Source organism: Chinchilla lanigera, unplaced genomic scaffold (genome assembly GCF_000276665.1).
Source record: "Chinchilla lanigera isolate Chin_1 unplaced genomic scaffold, ChiLan1.0 scaffold00065, whole genome shotgun sequence".
Taxonomy (NCBI): domain Eukaryota; kingdom Metazoa; phylum Chordata; class Mammalia; order Rodentia; family Chinchillidae; genus Chinchilla; species Chinchilla lanigera.
The window spans coordinates 7,878,940-7,885,279 of NW_004955466.1; the positions used below are offsets into that span (position 1 = coordinate 7,878,940).

The 6,340-nt window shown below is 39.5% G+C and overlaps 1 protein-coding gene and 1 pseudogene across 1 annotated transcript in view; one reads left to right on the top strand and one right to left on the bottom strand.

Annotated features, from left to right (window-relative positions):
- The window catches only part of Syt16 (synaptotagmin XVI), a 326,721-nt gene that overhangs the window by 277,950 nt on the left and 42,431 nt on the right, over positions 1-6,340 (bottom strand). The gene's annotated exons all lie outside the window — the stretch shown is intronic.
- LOC102013154 overlaps positions 1-6,340 on the top strand; it is a 174,799-nt pseudogene that overhangs the window by 126,844 nt on the left and 41,615 nt on the right.

The window sequence follows — 6,340 nt, forward strand, 5'->3', positions numbered from 1 at the left end:
ACCACTTTGAAGATATCGATATGAAATACAACAAGCATTGTTAATTTCCTACCACTTTGTTTGTAACTCTGTATTGTCTGTATTGTTCTTTTGCTATTTTGGAAATGGTTGTCTATTTGTTAATGTTTTCCTTCTTTTATTTTTAAAATAAAAAAATAGAAGATGTGGACACAAATACAAACACACTCAGCCACCTTATCTTTGACAAAGGGGCCAAACATGTTCACTGGAAGAAAGACAGCCTCTGTAATAAATGGTGTTGGAAAAAGTGGTTCTCTAGATGCTGAAGGCTAAAGCTAGATCCATGTCTATCACCATGCACTAACTGAAAGTCAAGATGGATCAAATATTTAAATATTAAAGCAGAAGCACTAAGTCTCCTGGAAGAGAAAGTAGGTCAAAATCTTGAAGACATAGGGGTAGGCACAGTCTTCATGAACAAAACCCAAACTGCATGGAAAACACTTCAAAGAATCAACAAGTAGAATCTCATGCTATTAAAAACCTTATGTATTTCAAAAGAAATCACCAGTAGAGTGAAAAGACAACCCACAGAGTGACAAAAAAATCTTAGCCAGTTGTCCTTCAGACAAAGGACTTATATCTAGAACATATAAACTTGAAAAACTCAGAGCCCCCAAATTCAAAGACCCAATCCAAAAATGGGCATCTGAGATGAATACACACCTCTCATATAAAGAAATACAAATGGCAAATAAATACATGAAAAAATGTTTAACACTATTGGTCATTCAAGAGATGTAAATTAAAACAACACTAAGATTTCATCTCACCCTGGTAAGAATGGCTACCATCAAGAAATCAACCAGCAACAGATGCTGGTGGGGCTGTAGGGGGAAAGGAACTCTTTTCCACTGTTGGTGGCAATGTCTACAGGTGCAGTCACTTTGGAAATTGGTCTGGAGATTTCTCAAAAACTTAGGGTTAGAGGTCCCATTTAACCCAGCCATACCCCTTCTGAGTATTTTCTCTGAAGAATTAAAAATATCATACCACAGTGATATACCACAGTGCACTCATGTTCATAGCACCATAATTTGTCATAGCAAAATATTGGAAACAACCCAAATGCCCATCAAATGCGGAATGAGTAAGAAAAATGTGGCATTTTTATACAATGGAATGTTACTCAGCTATAAAGAAAGATAAACTTGCAGTTATTATCGGTAAATGGATGCAACTAGAGACCATACTTATAAGTGAAATAAGTCAGACCTGCATGTGTAAACACCATATTGTCTCCCTGTGTAAGAACATGAAAGAGTAAATAAAACTGAAAGATATAATAGATGTTGTAAAAGTGAAAGAAATTGCTTAATGGGAAATAACAACTGGGATGAGGGAAGAAGAAAAGAAAGAAGGAAGAAAGGGAAATTATATTTATATTTATATATATATACACATACACACAATATAGCTAAGATAATTGTACTACTAATTTCTACTGGTTTATTGAAAGGAATATTCATGTTTAATTGTTTGATCAATCTTGCATACCTATGTCTGGTAATCTGAACAACTTCTTTGAAGATAATAATAAGTAATACCACAACCATTGTTGATTTCCTATCATTTTGTTTTGAAATTCTGTATCACTTTTATACTTTTTTGTGTTGTTTTGTTTTTGTCTTTGTTCTTTTGTCTTTAAAATAAAAAATTTTTAAAAATCTCTTCACAGAAGTAGTGGCAGAAAACTTCCCAAAAATGGATAAATAATTTCACACACACTAAATGAAGCACACAGAACTCCAATTAGCCATAACCAAAATAAATCTACACCAAGGCATATAATAATCAAGATCCCAGAAATTGAGCACAAAAACAGAATATTAAAAGCTGTTAGAGAAAAGAAACAGATCACCTATAAAGGAAAGCAAATCAAAACTACAGCAGACTTCTCAATATAAACCCTCAAGTCAAGAAGAGCTTGAGGTGAAGTATTTTCAAGTTTTGAAAGAAAAGATCTTCCAATCCAGATTGATGTACCCTGAAAAATTAACTTTCAAAATTACTAGAGAAATAAGATGCTTCCATGACAAAAAATAAGAAATTCATGACAACCAAACTAATACTATAAAGGGTACTGAAAGATATTCTAGACAGAGATAAAAGTGACCAAAATTCCAAGAACAACAGAAAGAATCCAGCCATTTCTAAGAAACACAAGCAATTAAATGGAGAGGAAAGTAGGGAACCAACAGCAGGAAAATAACATGACAAAGATAAGCCAATACATATCAGTTATAACAATCAATGTAAATGTCCTTAACTCACTAATCAAAAGAAAAGGCTGACCGAATGGATCTCTAAAGCATTAAGTTGCAACTACAAGCAGAAACACTGAAATGACATCTAGGATTTAGAGGTAGATTTATTTACATCAATGGGCACTGATTGGGATCATTCCCAAAACATTGGACCCTAATCTCTGGTGGTCTATGGCTTTTATGGGATAAGCAAGCAGGAAGTGCAGAGGCAGAATGGCTTATCAATTGGGGATTGGTTTATACAGTGTGCATCACAGTGACCAGCTATGTGTCATAGCAACCAGCCATTTCTAAGAAACACAAGTAATAGGAACTGCAACCAGAACTATTACCTGGGCAACTAACAAACTGAAGTATACTGGCTGGGGGGTGGTGGGTCTTCTGCTACAAAGTGAAACACATACACATATGCGTGCACACATACACACACAACTATATATATAACCAAGCACGGTGGTACGTGCCTGTAATTCCAGCACTCTGGGAGGCTGAGGAAGGAGGGTCACAAGTTTTAGTCCTGCCTGAGACCTTAGTGAGATGCTGTCTCAAAATTAAAAAAAAAAAAATGTAAAGAGCTAGGGAGGTAGCTCAGTGCAAAGGCCTTGGGTTCAAGTCTCATACCTCAAAAAATATCATTCTATCTATCCAAAAATTTAGAAGAAGTAAAACCATAGTGATTGACACCATGTCACTGCTTCTAGTGTCCTAGGGACTGGGTGAGAGGTGTGACTATAGAAGGGCAAAATAAAACTTTAAGATGAGAGAAATGTTCAACATTATGAAAGTGGTGGTGATTTAAAAACTATACCTTTGTTAAAATCTATAAAGCAGTACATTCAAAATTGGTGAATTTTATTGCATGCAAATTACACTTCAATATAGTATGTAGGTTACTCTTCAATGAAGAAGGTAATAATAAAGTACAAGAATACTTCCAGGCAAAAGTAAAAAGCATCTCTGACTCAATTATCCAGATATTACCACGGATAAGATGTCTATTCATTACAATGTCTATATTTTTACCAAAACAAACTGTAAATTTTGCAACTTAATTTTGCAAATTGTTTGGTTATTTAATTTTCTCCTTAACATATCCTGAACAGTACTGTGTCCATAAAGAAATTCTGGTGGGCTGGGGCAAGAGTGTTGTAAGTTCCAGAAAGATCCTGTCTGAAAATATAAATAAAGGGACCGAGGATGTAGCTCAGTGTAATGGCTCTGGGTTCAGACCCTGGTAAGCAAGTAAGAAAGAAGGAATGGAGAAAGAGGGAGAGAGGGAAGTGGGGAAAGAGTAAAGAATGGAGGGAAGGAGGAATGAGGGAGGGAAGGACAGAGGGAGGGAACAACCACATGACTTGGGCCTCAGAATAATTCATGACATACATACAAAGTAACATTCAAGTTCGTTCTGTTTTTGTATTGCAAGCACTGCATAGTGAATCTCTTTACGAAGGAGTACACTATTTGACAGGCCTGGGCAGAGTGCCAGAGTGCTAGGTGCAAGGGAAGTGGTACCAGAACGTGGGGTTGTTCAGGCTGGAGAGGGCCAGAGGAGGACGTGAGCAGGGTTGGGGCAGGTGGTTCATCTGGAGTCTGACACTTTCCCAGTTTGTCTCAACCATGCTCGGAGCACAGGAAAGAAGTGGGTGATGGGGCTGTGTATAGGGGTGTGGAATGATGACACAAGGAATGACTTGTGCATATCCTGAAACTGAAATGCACATAGTTGCTGAAAAGGTTCACATCGTCAGAACTGTTCACATTCAGTCATCATCCTCCCACGTATTCCGAGGAAGGACTGAGTAGAAATTTCTCTAGAGCAGCTGTCTGTGGCCTCAACAGAAGTAGAGAGGTTGGCTGAACTAACAGGTCGCCCCAAGAGAGTGGGGCTCGGTATCATTCCCATTTTCCTTTTACTTCACATGTTGATGTTCACACACAAGCCATGCACCAGATGATGGATGAAGGTTTTGTGGGTCTTATTTTTTTCTGTTTCATAGAAGATAAAAACACAAAGACTGGCTAGGTACTGTACACTTGCTTCCAGTGCATACAGGCCCAAAAGTAGGAGAGAATCGAAATCTCAGTCATATTGTGCCTCATGTCAGGATTGGGAAAGCGTGCCTTGAATCAGCAGTGGAGCTGCCCAAGATCCTGCGCCCTGAGGAACAAGATGCCTACAGGAGGATCCACAGCCTATGTGCTTTCTTCTCTCCCCAAAATGTCAGCACTTCCTCCCTCTTACTGTTTAGTTCCTCACCTTGCAGTGACAACTAAAAGGGACCATACACCCTGGCTCTACCTGTACTGCAAACAATCATATTCCCACCTAAGGCCAGGTCCTCCACTTATATACTGATTCTACCCTCTCATTTGCTCAAGGACACTGTCCCATCAAATCTTCTTTCTCTTCTGCCTCCGAAGTTTTTCCCATCAGGATATGTGCTAAAATACTTCTCCCAGGCTGGGCATGTGGCGCATATTTGTAATCCCAGCACTCGGGAGACTGAGGTAGGAGGATGGTTGTGAGTTTGAGACCAGCCTGGGCTACAAATTGAGCTCAAGGCCAGTCTGAACTGCATAGCAAGACCATGTCTCAAAAAGACCACACACACACAAAAAAAGATATTTCTATCTTAAAAAAACAGAAACATAAAAATCTGTCTCTCTTGACCCCACTTCCTCTTGGCCTCTTTACTCCACTCTTGTGCTATCTATACACATTTTCAATTCCCTTTTCTTTCCTTAACCTTCTCAAAGATGTCCTGCCAATTGTGCTCCACAGTGGCTAACTGGAACCTCTAGCAACGAGGTGAGGGACTGCAGTGGCAGTCATGATGGCAGTGAGTGGAACACTACCACCCCTCCTGCCCTGCTCCCAGTGGTGTGAGACAGGCATGCAGGATTTAAGCAGCCTTGGGCCACAGTGGCAATGAGTGGGAAGTCAGCACTACCTCCGCCATGCTCCCAGCTGCATGGGAAGAGGGAGATACAGTGTGAGAGGGGAGAGACATAGTGGAGTAGAAGAGAGAGGGGGGCTGTACAAGGGGCCAACTGTACACAGGACGGGAAGCAGCGTTGGGCTGTCTCTGTCTGAAGCTGCCATAGCAACTGGGAGAGGAACGCAGAGGCATACAGGGTAAGGAGACATGAGCAGGCAGCTGTGGGCCATTCCAAAAGTTGCTGGATAAAGACTCTGGCCCCAGCCCCTACATCCAGAGGGCAAGATCAGCACCATATGCAGCACTAATCCTACTGTAGACTGTAAGGTTACCCAGCACAGATCTGGACTCTCACTTGGAAACTACCACAGAACTGAGGGCACCAGAGGAATTTCATTGTTGTTGTTGTTGTTGTTGTTGTTTGCCTGTTTGTTTGTTTTCCTTTTTCTTTTTTGATTGTTTAGATTTTTACTTTTGTTTGTTTTGTTTAGTTCATCGTTTTTCTCTCTTCCCTCAATTGTCTTTCTTGATTTTTTTTATATTATCATGTGCATGAACATTATCTCCAGTCTTTCTGGTTCACTTGGATATTATTTTGCTTTTTCCTTCATTCTGTCTCTGCTGTCCTCTTCCCTAGTTTCCCAAAGCTTGGGTGACAATCTTTATCCTTCAGACTTGCTTCTACTATATTTCTCTTCAATTATCTCTCTATTTTCCCCCTATTTCTCTTAAATCCCCCCACACACACACACAGGGTAAAAGCACTCTACTAAGAGGAAGCTCACAGCATACATGTTCCTGGTTTATGCTGAATTTTATTATATAGTGGAAGATCTTGCTCTTAAGGTTAAAGGTATTAAATTAATAGTTACTGCAGCTCATCAGTTTTTAGGCTGTGCTTGATGCTATTGTTATTGCTTATTATACTACTTTAGCCAGGGTATCATACTTGTAATCAGTTGTTCTCCCTTATATAACAACACTGTAATTGTAGAGGTTCATAACGATCACCACAGTCCAGTACCAAGAACTGGCTGCTGAATCAAACAGAAAGCAACTTCACATCCCTAACAAATTGGGAAGATAGGATCTTTGGACAGAAACAAAGGC